The following is a 14,683-nucleotide window of genomic DNA, read 5'->3' as shown; positions in this document are numbered from 1 at the left end:
AAAGTCTGTTTCCAAGATAAAACCTACGTGGTCTGGATTTTACTAAGATTAAAGGTCTGATCTAAAGCTTTCAGAAGACATTAAACAAATTCCTGTTGTACCTTCTGATTTCTGGAAGAACTCAGCGGAAGGTATATCCCCCTTTCTGTGTGACAGTGATTTAACACTGAAGATCTCACCTTGATGTTCCCTCACACCTGTATGCCTGAGAGACATGTAGGAAATATTTTGACCAAGGCTTTCCAGAAGCCTCATTCAAGCAACTAATAACCTTCCTTAGAACATGAAAATCTGTTCATTTGTTGTCTTATTGTTGTCTAAACTCTTCCTCAGAACCATAAACAGGGAGAGAGGAAATATCTCCTGGTAAACACACATGTATTAGGAGTTCTTTGCAGGAAATATTTATTAGTTTGCTCTTCGCAAATAAATAGAAGATGCCTTTCTTGCAAAGGCATCTCTCTCTGCCACATAACTGTGTGATTACATGATTTTGGTGGAAGCAGTCTGAACAATGTTAAAACCATGCACAGTGATTCCTTACAAAAGGGAGTCCCATGACAATTTGACATTGTGTGTGCCAGAAGTACCGTGAGTAGAAGAGTGCAAAATAAGATCTGTGACATTCTGGGGAAAACAGAAAAAATGTCTATGTGCTGGTTTACAGTGTTTACCGATCTGAATTCATAGACAAAGACATGCAAATTTTCTTTTCTAAAGCATCCACGGTGTGAGGAATTATAATGTTACTTTTGCTTTTTAAACACACTCATAGATACACACCTCATATAACTGATGATGAGTAATAACCACAGTACTTCTCTGTTTGTAATTGCTCTGTTGCAGTATAGTGAAAAATCCTAACCTGCTGCACAGTTTGAATGCTAAGAGCAATGAAGTGTTTGAATGGTATTGTCAAAGAAGCCTCATTAGGATTTTTACAGTTCTTCAGAATTATCTGGAATGTGAAAGCCCTTTAATAGTCTCAAGTGCCCTCCAGCAACCTTTAATGAGTTGAGATACCTCTGAACAACACTGATATCTTACAGATAGCATTAAGGTAACTTTGAATTATATGGAATTCTTTTGAAAGTGATTAAAACAAAATAGTATAGGCTTGCTGTCTAAGTTATGTAACAGGCTCTCTACTATTTCATAGCTTCACAACCCTTCATACATATAACTTTTATCAATGTGCTTATATGACGTAAATCTGAGCAGATGCCACATCTTGCTTCTTGCATTTACGGATTTTTAATTTCCTCTGAACATGAAGATTTGAACTGAAAATTGAGAGGTATTGGCAAAACCAGGGGAAAATGTTACTTTGGTTACTTTTCATACTATAGCAGCACCTAGAATATCAATACAGGACACTCCATATGTATTTTGATAGGTACTTTATTGTTGTGATAGTCTATCAGATTCTAGAATCTAACTTGCTGTACTTTCAGATAAATAAGTGGATAACATTGGGAAGGGACACTGGATGCAATCCTCAGACTGAAGTCAGGGTGGGTTGTCCAAAGAGTCTGTCAGTGTTCAGTACAAGCTGTCAGCTGCAGTGTTCTGTTCTTTCCTGGTGTGTCCTACATAATGCAGCCAGTATTAAACAGAAGAAAATAGGTTCAAAATTAAGTTGGAACTTGTCAAACTTTTCTCTGTTTCCAGAGCACAACACAGTTCAATTTTTGTTTTGTTTTGTCATGGGTAGATTTTAATTGCAGCTGTAGTTACTTTTCTCAATATATAGCTTATCACAATGCCTTTAATGCTTTTATGATAGTCATCATAATTGATGGAGATATCTTCAGAAGTCATTCGCATTGCTCCAAGCTGGTAGTATTCCAGATTTTGCATTGTTTAGTTATGAGAATAGCAACAAAAAGTGTTATCTGCTGGAAACATTTCCTTCTCTGTTTGAACTTTAAAATTGTTATCTGATTAGCTTGCTGTAAATTTCAAAAGTAAATGTGATGCAATGTGCATAGCACTTTGATGTTTAGTGGTCATTAGAATTACAAATGCACACTGTGTTGACTCCTGACCCTACTGCACATCTGAGAAATAGCTATTTGCTGTTCTGTTTTGCATATATCCTACACCCATATGAAACTTGGCTGACATAGAGACTTAGATTGTCAGCCCCGTGGTTCACAAACAGCTGTCTATTCATGAAAATTTGTTACTTTTAAAAATAAATGGAGTGGTTTTCTTGTTGAATTTGCCTAACTGGTAGGGATGCTATCAGTCAATATTGCCTCATACTGAGCTTGTAAATATCTGCCAAAAGGCTTAGAAAATCTGAATGATCTGTATAAGGGATAGCTGGCTTAGCTACATATTTCATGACCCAATTCTCGGTCTGGCCCTGACCTTTCACAGGAAGGTTCAAATGCCCTTCACATTCCAGCTGTTTCAGCTTACTAATTATGTAAAAGTGCTGACTTCTATTTTTCAATTACCTTTTATACTTGCACAGATGGAACCTGTTTTGTGCCATTGGTTTAAAGAAGGTTCACACAGTGGACTTCCATGGTTTTGTAAATTACACCTCTTGGAGAGGAATTTTCAAGACAGAATCACTGAGTACTTTACTGTGGAAGCTCTGAAAAACATCAGGCAGTTTTGAACCACATTAATTTTTGAACTACTGAGTCTACGTGCTTCCAAGAAGGTAATTCCTTCAGGTGGCAGGGAAGTGCTGATGACAGTATGCCTCTATGGACACTGACCAGGCACCTTGCAGCAGCTCCTTCATGAGTGACAGTCATATACTTATTGCATCAAGACAGCAGCCATGCACCCAGCCTTTTCCTCTGTGCAAACAAATTTCAATGGCACATTAATTAGCATGTCTATAATGCCTCTTATTCTTTCTCCTTTACCAATCTCTGCTTGTGTAAACTAAAAAGAAATAACTCCTGTAAAGTCTTTTCAGTCTTATGCAATGTGAGTGATTTGGATGTTATAAACAGAACATTATAGTAATCTAAGACTGAACAAACAAGAAAACATATTGACAAATCATTCTGACACAGCTATTTATGTCAATAAAAGTTGTGACATAGGGAACAGAAAAAAAGTGTGTAACTAGGACAGAATTTACATTCAAAAGTAGCTCCGAGCAAATTTCTTTGACCAAAATACAAAATTATAAACAAAAAGAAACAAAAAGGAAAACATTATTAAGGGAGAACCATTCAAGTGTTGAGAAAAGTGAGAATTAAGATTAAAATCTTAATGTATTTCCTGGTATATTAAAGAACTGGTTATAATGTTTTTCAATTACATGAGCATAGAATTTTTTTCCCCTCATAAGAACTCTGCTTCAATAATTGCAAAGGATAGATTGTGGTTTTTATTTTTTATTTTTATGTTATTTCTAAATTAGAAATTATTTCATATTTTGTTTTATTGTTCAGTGGATGGTCCAATACCTTATTCCATGCACATTATTCAAATATTGTTTTTTAGGAAAAATATTAATTTTCTCACGTTTCATTATATTTATCACTAATTTATATCAATATATTACTAATTGAGGAATTAATCTTCAAAATGTTTCAACAAAGGGAGAGGGGATGATATTATTTCTTCTGCATAAATTCATTGGTTCATATATTACAAGGTTAAATAAAGGTCAAATATTTTCACTAATTTAGGGTGCCTCATTAGAAAAAACTAGGTTTTGATTTTTTTTTTTTTTCAGATAAATTAACATTCTTAAACACTTAAAATGTCAGCACGCAACTCAGTTTAAATTAGGAGGCAGCTGTTAATGTTCTTTTTTTTTTTTTTTTTAACATATCTGGCACTGGGATATCGTGTTGGATACCTGAGGCTTGTACATCAGTATGTTGGATGCTTGGAGATGCCAAGATTCCCCTAATTTAATTGAAGATGGCCTCAGCTCTTTGATTTTTATTCTTTTGTCCAGTAAACAGTGAAGTTTCTTCAATTAACAAAAAGGCAGGTCCTTTCACTGCTCAGTCTTCAACTCTGTTTCACCTCCGTAACCACGTGACCCTAGACACTGAAGGAAGCTGAAAAACAATGGCTGTGAAATAATTAAAGACTGTCAACATGTGCATATACACAAAAGTGATGAATTCAGAGTGCTCAGAAAAATGCTATTTTGATGTTTCTTAATCTTAGTTTGCAATCTTTTGAAATTGGGTAATTATACTTTACTATGTTTTGAAATATCTGTCTAATATTTCAAGTTCAAAAAAACAAACAAACAAAAAAAAAGAAAAAAAAAAAAAAAACAACAACAACAAAACACAAACATACCAATCCCCAAAGCAGCTCCTATCCATCAAAATTTCTACTTGATGACAAAATATGGATCGTCAAATGCATCCTTTGTATAGTAGAAACCATTAAATTTGCAAATCTCTAACCACCAGCACATGAACTAATCTCTGATAGCAATAGGAAGCTGTCATTCCACCATCCCAAGAATATTTGATGCAACAGAAGGAGGCACAGATACTGTCCTTTTGGTTTCCATTTTTTGATCTAAACATTTTCAGTTTGACCCTTCTGTTCTGTTCTTTCCAGTCTAGTCTGTTCTGACATCCAACTTTCCTTCCTTTATTTTTACTGTCCTTTCCAGCCATGCAACTTCATAGAGTGTCAATTCCTCAACAAAGGAAAATAGTAGGAGTTTTGAAATTCTAATTATGCTGTTAATATTTTAATTCTCAGAAAAATAATATTTGGCATGATTCCTGTTTTCCTTTGTATCGTATCAGCCAGCTTATATGCATTGATGTCTTTATTCAACTTGATTGAAAAAAAATATATTTTTAAACTTTGTATGTTCCATAGATTTCTTTTGTTTTCTCTAGAGTTAATGTTCCTTCATTCATCTGATAACTATCATATAGATAGCATTTCATGAGAACTCAGTTCTCTTTCATGAGAACTCAGATTCCAATTTTCATTGTGTATATATACATATATTTAGCTTAACAATTGCTTGCATATATTAGAGCATTCAATAAAAGCTTTTATCTGCTCCAGTATACAAACTTCCTGCAGAGAAATTGAGTACAGAAACATGACCATTCTAAGCCTGCTCTTAACCCTTACGGATACATTACATCGAGTTTAAATATCAGTAATTTCAAAGCAGCATTTCTGAACGCACAAGATTTATGGTCACAGTTCTGTCCTCAGTGAAGTGCATGAGAGTTGAGAAAGGAAATTGGGTGTTCTACTGACAAAGAAAGCTCCATGGCAATTCAGACTCCACACTGTCTCATTCTGTAGTAGAATTTTTATTAAACAGAAAGGATGTCTTAAAAAAAAGAAATACCCTCAAACAGCATGGGCATATTGTTAAACTGATATTATCTCTCCTTTTATGTTTCCCTTCCCTTTTCTCTATTTACTGGAAAACACACGCTTGTTCTGTCTTGTCATGCAACTGAAAGAAGACTAAAGTTGAACTTCTCAACCTGTGGTGGGACATAATTTATTTTATTTTTATTTATTTTTATTATTATTATTATTATTTTTTTTTTCTAATCTCATAAGGTCTTCCTCTGTTCTTTTGTTGCTTGTGAATAAAATACAAGCAAGATCTGACATGTCAAAAAAAAAAAAAAAGTCACTCAAGACCTTGCTAGTGCTGACTGAGTCAAATTCTCAACTTCCAGGAAGTTCAGTTAAATTCCTAAATTCCTGGAACTTTTTATGAGGGAGTTCCCCTAGTTTTCACAGACTGTTCTTCCATGTTACAAACAGCATCAGAAGTGGAAAGTTATGAAACTACTCTGAGAGAGGATAGTGTCTCAATATTTTCAGTCACAGTAGAAGCTGGAAATTCCTCCATATATCTCATAATAGAGGAACAGATAAATATCAAGGATCACTAGATCACTTGAAGCCCATTCAATAGTACATTATATTTAAGTTTTTCTTTTACTACTTCTGAAAACCAAGTGATGCCTGTAAAGAGGACAGAGAATCAACTGCCTGAGGTCTGATCTCATATCTGTCATGTAATGTGGAGAAAGCTTTTCTGCAGGATGAAAGTAATATCTGCATCACAGAAGTATCATTATCTAGAGGTGAGTGCTTTCAGCTGGCATTCATTTTCCCTTTTTTTTTTTTTTTTTTTTTGCACCCACATTGTAAAATAAAGCATGGTATTATGGCCTTTTGCTGCTTTATTATATAATTTCTTGTTTCTAAAGCAGCAAATACTATCTCATTCTGTTGCTATTCTTCCAGATCACATCTACAAACATCAGCTAAGGAATTGTGATTTATTTTATTTCTTGTATATTTTGATCCAAGAAATTCTGTACAAAATGAGGTATACAAATGTCTTAAAGAGCACACAATACATTAGTCTGGTGCTATGTGTTTCTAAAGACAACACATACACTGATAGACTCTCCAGACCAACTGAAATGGGGTCATTCAATACAAAAAATACCAGGTTCTCTAATCTTGTAGATCAAATGTGCAGGAGTTGCAAAGTCAACCTGTGTTTCCAGAAGTTATTCAGAATTTTCTTCCAAAGGAACTGCTGGTTGACCAAACTGTAGCTAGATTTTACTATTCATCCCAAACAAATTTTTGAGGTAAAGAAAGAAAACTAATGAGGAGAAAAATGCATTAAAGAAGTTCTACCTATGAGACCCCTCCCCCCCCAGTGACCTCTGCTATCATCTTCATTACCAGTTTGAGGAGTGACAGAGATTTAGCAACTGAAATACATGAAGTGTTTCCATTTATACTGTTTACACTCTTATTTTGACACTTAGAGTGGCATAAAATGGCAAATTAAAATATGTAGAGAAAGCATGCTACCCTGCTGTATCAAAGAAAAAGGGGTAGAGAGGAAAATTCTAGGGGATTTGGGGCCTTAAAAGAAAACAGGAAATATTAGCTGGTGAAAGAATGCAGTTTTGCTGTGTAGTGTAGCTTTGAAAGCATAAATATGTTTCATGTTGAGAAGAATTCAATGTATTTTTAGATCATGAATTCATCTTGATCTTCTGAATTAATTTATAACATTAGCAGAGAGGCAGACTTAATCCTACAGAAGGGTGGTGATTTGGGACTGGGAAGAGTTCCTGCATAACTGTGACTGTGCAGTGTTTTAACATTCATACCCCAAACCCTGAGCCAGATGCATTCAAGGCCTTGCCTGTGGCTTGATGACACATACCCATTTCACAACAATTAGTGGATTTGTGGTAACAATCAAAAGGCATTTAAAATGCTTGGAATGTGGTTTATAAACCCGCCTTGGCATCCCACTTTTCATGTCTTAGCATAAATGTCTCAACTGTTTTTATTGTTCTGCAACTGCTCATTTATTTTGAAAGAAAGAGCTTGGCCTGCAGTATTTGCATTCAACAATACTTGAAATAAGACGTTAAAGTCTTTTTTGATTGAAATATTTTTTAGGAATAATACCAACAGGCTGGGTCAGACCTTTTGGTTTTAAGTAAGAGTTTATTCCAGAGTTGCTAACAGAGAGTTTTTTTGTTTTTTTTGTTTGTTTGTTTGTTTTTTGAGAGAGAGAGATAGTTTATGATAAACTGCCAGCTTGGAAATATGTTACAGAACAGGAATGTCTTTTTGATATATGTTTCAGTTGTAATATATTCATAATATATTTCTGATTGTTTTTCCTGTTATGTCTGTGTTTTAATTCTTTACATAATGAATTATCCTATAACTAGTGAAAAGGTACATAACTACTTTCAATAATATCAAGAAAAGAGCAATGTCAATGTGAAACACATTTAGGAGAAAATTATTTCATTTTGTATTGGGACAAGACAGAAACAGAGGTAGAATTATAGGTGGGCAAGGTATCATTCAGTGTGTTTAAAAGATAGATTGATGTATGGTTGGTAAATCAGTAAATCAAGAGAGAAAAGGATGGAAATATCCTGTGTAATCTTACACTATAACATGTTTTAACATTGACCAAGCATCCAATAAACTTTCTCTCCTCTGGGCTGTACCTTATTTGGCAATTAGCTGTTAAGAAGAATCTTCTACATCTTAATAAGTGAGAAATCAGTATAAGGATTTGTGAACCCTCTGAAGATGAAAGAAGGTCTTGCTTAACATCAGAGAGAAAGGAAGTTTGGTTTAGCAGCTAAACTTTATCAAAAACTTTAGTGGACAATTTCTTCTTTAAAACAAAAGAAGTCTTGGACAGTGTTCATGTCCAAATATTTGCTTTCTGGTATAGAGAATGGGATCATCAGCTTTTATGAGTTCACTAGACAGTTAAACTCATCTGCTTTTAAATCAGAGGACCAGGACAGGGAGAATCACTATCAATTTTGTTATCACTCTGCAACATATTTAAGTCATTCTATTGGTTTGGAGATGGTTAGCCTGCAGACAGACCTAGAAGTTCCTGCCACCTAGTGCCAATTATGCTTCTCTTGCAGATAAAATACTTGTTACACATGTATCAGCTATTTAACATAGCATAATAAGAAAAATCTTAATAAATGGTCCTTCACGTTAAGTGTAAAGTGTTTAAGTTTTAAAGTGTCTGGAGTACATATCATTAACTTAGCAAACTCCAGCTATCTGTTTCTGTGTAGTTTTTGTATTTTTTTTTTTTTTTTTGTAGTTTGTTCAATAATTTTGTTCTTTAAAATGTGACAATGTCTTTATTCCTTTATTCTTCTTGTTTCATTCAGTTTACAAAAGAACTGAATTGGCCCTGTTTTCCACAGTAGACACTGTTGTTCAAACCATTTTAATTCAGTAACTCATTCATTTGCTTTGTTCTATGCCCAAATCATGTGATTTTTGTTCCCTTTTTGAGGCTGTAGGAACAGTCACTTAAAATTTCCTTTTGTATTTATTTTTTTTTCTTATTAATTCTATTTGTTTTACTTTAGGCAGAAGATTTGTTTCCAATACTATCTGTCTGTCTGACTGTTGCTGCCCATATCAGTGGCTGTGATTGTGTGTAGAAGGTCACTTTTGAATGACAAACTGTTAGACCTGTACATGAGATTGCAAGCAGTATTGACTGTGATTTGACCTAAATAATTTATTTCAACAATCATGTCAACTTTTAAAAGTTCTCCTCTTTCCATGAAGAATATGAACTTTAATTGTAGCAATTGAGAAATACAGCATCCAAAGCTGTTTTTCTTCTTATTTCTTTTTTCAGTTACGTCAGACATATGGCCTATTCTAGAAATATACTTTTTCATGATATTACTGCATCCATTGTTTCAGCACCCTCATGACAGAAACAGAAAATGAGATAGATCTGATAGATAGATCTGTCTACTTTTTTTCCTTCTTTTGTACTATGCAGCACTTGTCAGTCTGACTCCAAGTACTTCTCAAGGGCTTTGTTATACATAGCGGCACATGGTACCATCTGTAAAAATAATAAAACAATAACAAACCCCATATAAATATAATAATAAATAAATTCAATCTTATTAAGATAAGTGAAACTATTCATATGAAAGATACCAACAAATAAAAGACTAAAAGAAATTGTAGACTGAAGATATAAGTATAAATAGAGATGTGGTGTGCAGGTTGGAAATCAAATCAGGAACACTTTACACTATCTGAAATACTTAGAAAAATGTGTAAGACAAATTACCAGAGAAGTATCTTTAAGATAGGAAAGTAGTAATTCCTAGTTTTAATATACCTACGTCCATACTAAAATCTCAAAGCATCATATTTAATTAACAGCAATTCAATTCCTATGGGAAAGGCAAATAAATAGGAGGAAAGCAGAACTATGTTGCCAGTAATAAAAGAAATAGAGATGTGAGAATCTTCAGACTACTTGCCTCAAGGACTTTCCATTAATTTTTAAGTAAATTTTCAAGGATAACAATCTACACTTTGCTGATTAAGAATTGGATTATTATTCTTGTAAATAAAGAACTTTCTCTGAAGATATTTTGATTCTCTCATAAACAGTTCAAAACTGACTCTATCACTGTACAGAAATGAACTTGATTTCAATGTCTTTTATTCCACTGCCATTTTAACATACTTTGTGTGGTAGCTTCAGAAAGCCATCGCTGTGATTAGTACCAGACCAAAAAAAATCATGTCTAAGCTGTCTATAAGTTAGAATAAACTTTCTGTAATTTTTGACACTGGGTTTTTCCAGGGAAGTGTTGGTGTCTCCTTAGCAACTGTGCTTGTGCCAAAGCTATTCTGTTTTCCTGCTCTCAAGCCAGCTCAGAGTATTTTGCCATAAATGCAGTGGAAAACTGTAGTTATCAATAGTTTATCTTCCACATACATAGTTCCAGATCTGCTTGATGACTGACTTTATTTTTTTTAACAACATTTATTGCATTCATAATATAGAAATAAATGTCACATAACATGAAAAGATTATCCAAGTCATTTATTAACACACCTTTCCTCTGACTCTAACTAAAACACACCATACAGCGTACAGCATAACAGTTTGAGGAGCTTAATCCAGCCATCTCAGCTGTTCACAGGAGTTGCAACAAGGTTTGTCTGTGCTGAAAATCATGTTTTTCTTATTAATATTATTTTATAGTTAATATCCCCTCATAAAATTTAAAGTGTTAATTTACTTTTTTCTTTTTCTTTATTGAAAATATAGAACTAATCTGTGAAGAATTTGAAAACTCATGAGAATGGCTCTTATTAAAGCTTGAAACACTGTGAGAAATTTCACTTTGACTTGTTATTAGACAGAGAAGTGTAACGGCATACTTGATATAAAATCATTGTTAGTCTTAAACAGTGATTAATAGCAACTTATATGGCTATGGTTGATGTGGCTTCCTTTCCTGCCTCATCTTTATTAAATATAGACATGCTATGTCCTCCAGTCAGAAATGACTCATTTAACAAGATTGCTCTTGTTTACTGTCCCTTGAAGGATATAGTTAGTTTTCAGTTAATTACTTACATTAATTGTATGTAGGTATTCTGGAATTATAGCTTCATTGCACAGCAACTATAACTTAATGCAACTTGAATTCTATGAAGCTAACAGGCTAAGTTCAGATATGAAGAGAATTACCGTGATAGAAGATGCAAGCATACTTCTCAATTCACTAGTCTACTGAATCCATCTCATTCTAAATGGATTTACCAGGATTTTTTTTTCAGTTTCTAGGAACAGCTGTCATGGTATCAGCTTATAAATTACTTCAAAGTTACTATTATTTTTACAAATTATGAATATTAAAATATGAAGATAAATATAATGTTCTTACTGATTAAAAGACTGAAAATTATGCACAGAAAATATAATCTGTCATTTCACTTACTGTTGAAATCTGCGGGACTTTGTGACAAGATGGAAGAATTGACCCTGAAAGAAGTATTTCAGTGGTAACCGTATGAAGACTAACATCCAGCTTAAAATATTTAAAGAAACCTACTAAGCCACATGTCTTTTATAAGGAGATCAGTGAATGAGTAATCAACTGCTAAACATGTCAATATAAAATCAACTGAATGATCATTCTAAAAACTGTGGTCTCCAGACAATGGACAACATACAATGCTGTCATGTGTATTATTCTGGAAGTTATTTTCAACCCCTAGCATCTATGTGTGAACTATCAAAACAATCGTGCTTATAGTAAAAGGATGTGAAAGTTTATGATTTATTCAAGTGTGTAGGCACAGTGTGATGACCACATTATTCTACACTGACTGTTCTGTGAAAAATGTAATAGCATACTCTTGTGTAGTTCAAGCAGAAAGGTGCTGTGACTGGTTTGTCATGTTAACATGACAGGGCAGCACCTTAAGCAACCTTGCATTATTTTTTTCCCTGACTCGCTGGCATGCATTTACCATACTGCAATATCTAGTATGTCGTACTATCATTTGATTTACAATAAGGAGATGAGATTCACATGCTTGCTGAAGTCTCTGTAACTCTTAGCAAAAGAGATTTGAGTGCCATAAAAATATCTAAAAACCTCAGGTTTAGCCAAAGGGAAACTCAAAATATACAAAAAGCAAAGGATGTCAGTGTTTGCAAATCTGAATACAGAGCTCAGACTCATGAGTCTTGAACTAAAAAGATTGGACTGATGCATAAATTTCCTGTTGAAATCTAAATTTCAACAGGAGCTATTCTGGACCACTAACCTGCCCAGAGAGACGTGGAGACCACAGACAGCCCTTGTAAACTTCCCCCTTCCTGGGCTAAAAGAGCTGTACAATGTGCTTGAAGTACAGTACTAAAAACTTCCCTGAAGGTTCGTCCTTTGCCTATAAGGAAACACGTTTTAGTGGACCAGCATAGCAATTCATTTTAAAACTGCTCTATTTGGTGCTAGTCCTTGATAATTTTATTTCTGAGTATTAAAAGACAGGCAATGCCCATATTGTGATGAAGAATTCCTCTCCTATTCTTGCTGAACAGAAAATTCTTAAAAAAAAAAAAAGTAGAAAGGAAGTTCTTATATAATCAGCTATTGGTTTCTCAGCCATGAAACCCAACCTCATAGGAGAGAAGTTATAATTTTAAAAAATACTTCTTTACTGCAGACTACTTTGTGAGCACTCTATATCCACTGCAATGTAAATGGTGGTATCTGAAATCTCTAACTTCCATGAACCCACCACTCATAGTGCTACTTCAGAAATAGCTCCCAACTTGTGCTATATAAAAAAATATTCTATCTATTGTGGGTTTACATCTGCTATTTTATAAGGTAAGTGAAAAGACTAAGACTTATTTGCATGCAAAGTTTACCATATTTAATTGGTGGGATAATCTGGCACCTTTGACTTTCTCTAGCTTAAAAGTCATTTTTTTATGACTGCCTTTTTTTTTTTTTAATGAAATATCTACTTTGCATGTATACTACGTGTTGAGGTTTCTTTTCTCAACAGCACATTCAGCCTCTCCCCAATGTAGATAATTCATTATATACTCTATGATAAATCTTTTTGTTCACATTCTAATGTATCTGTACCTCTCTATCTCCTGGCCTGCCTTGATGTTTATCTTGGTTCTTCTCTATTCTTTTTCATCAAATAGGAGACAGTCTTCATTGACTTTATATAGAGATTTCTCTGTACATTGGCTTTGGGCAGTATCCCAGAATGCCTAAGTCAAATGCCTCAACTTGTCCCTTGTATTGTAAGTCCCTTTGTGGGGAGAGGGGAGTGGGAAGACAGGGTAGTGAGCAAATGGGGAACAGGGGAGAGGAGGCATAGTGTCCTCATCATTCTCCTGAATTTCAGTTCTTTTCTATTAGGTATTTACTGGGAACTAAAAGGGCACAATTAAAATAATTTAAATAAATAAATAAATAAATATTATTTTTAATACTGTTATTTTTCCAAAATTTTTGAGATATATTTCAGAAAACATTTAAGGTTTGCTTTGAATTTATTTTTTATTGGAAAAATATAGTGAGATCACAATTATTAAGTACCTCATAAATAAGCAAACCCCGTAATTTCTTCCTCACCTGTGAATGACAAATGCAGGGCTGGGTAAAACCCCATACTAGACCCCACAACCAGAATTTATTAGTTGTATGGACCACTAGCCAGTCTGAACTTTACTGATTAAGGTGTGGAGGAAGTTCTAACTAGTCTTAGCATTGTTTTTTTCTAAACATCACCAATAGAAGAAATATAGTCCATCACTGACTCTGGATGAAAGATTAAAGTGAGACAAGCCCTGATTCAGGAAAATAGAATTAAGTAGACATCTTTCAAAATTAAAGTTCTAAAGTAAATGTTTTGAAAATTGAAGTTCATGTTTCTGTTTAATTGGAATAAATTAATTTAAAAAGAACAAGGTATACAAACAAATCAAAACAAAAAAAAAAATCTGATTTATTTATCTCCTAAGCAAATGATTACATGTTCTACATGAATTAGGACAATTTGCTAAATTAGGACCGGATATGCCACCAAGACTTTGTCAGATTTGAAAAAAAAATTATTCAGACAGTGTGGAAATATAAAATTAGTTTATACCACATTAATTTAGTCAATGATATTTTCTGTCTCCTATGAGTGTTGTGAGACAATAATTGTCTCATTCTCAAGTAGCTGGACATACAGTAATTTAAAATATTCAATTTAGCCATCTTTGTTTCTTTGTTAATCATTTTAAATTATAGCCATTAATTAATTTGAATATATCAGATGTGAATAGAAATCAGTAGTTTGGAGTAGTATTTTCTTTGTAATGTACAGTATGTTGTAATTAAAGCTAGATGAGCTCTTTAAAAAAAAAGAAAAAAAAAAAGTCCTTTAATTTGTCATATATAAACACATGGTGAGCTTAATTAATGTCAGTAGGGTAAAATAAAGCATTTAAAAGTACTAATTTAGGATAACAGAATATGAGCTTCTGCAATTCTAAAATGTTCATTCATTTCTAATTGTGTGGTTTATTTCTCAAGCATTTCTTTGTCTTAGGCACAGAACAATTGAACTTGTAGGAGGAAATAGTGAACAATGTTTTAAGATACACCTTCTGGTTGTCTGAAAGCATAAGGGTCTTAAAAATTTCAGACAGAAATATTATAAACTACATTTAGCAGACTATAATAAGCTCTCTGTTATCTAGGGAAATGGAGCATAATTGGGGTAATTACTGTAAAGATCACTACAACAGGGTTCTACCAGATTCCAAGCAGGAGAACAGCCTTTGCTGCAACACTGTGTT

This window comes from Anas acuta, chromosome 1 (genome assembly GCF_963932015.1).
Source record: "Anas acuta chromosome 1, bAnaAcu1.1, whole genome shotgun sequence".
Lineage (NCBI taxonomy): Eukaryota > Metazoa > Chordata > Aves > Anseriformes > Anatidae > Anas > Anas acuta.
The sequence above is the reverse complement of the archived record's forward strand: the minus strand, read 5'-3'. Positions refer to the sequence as shown.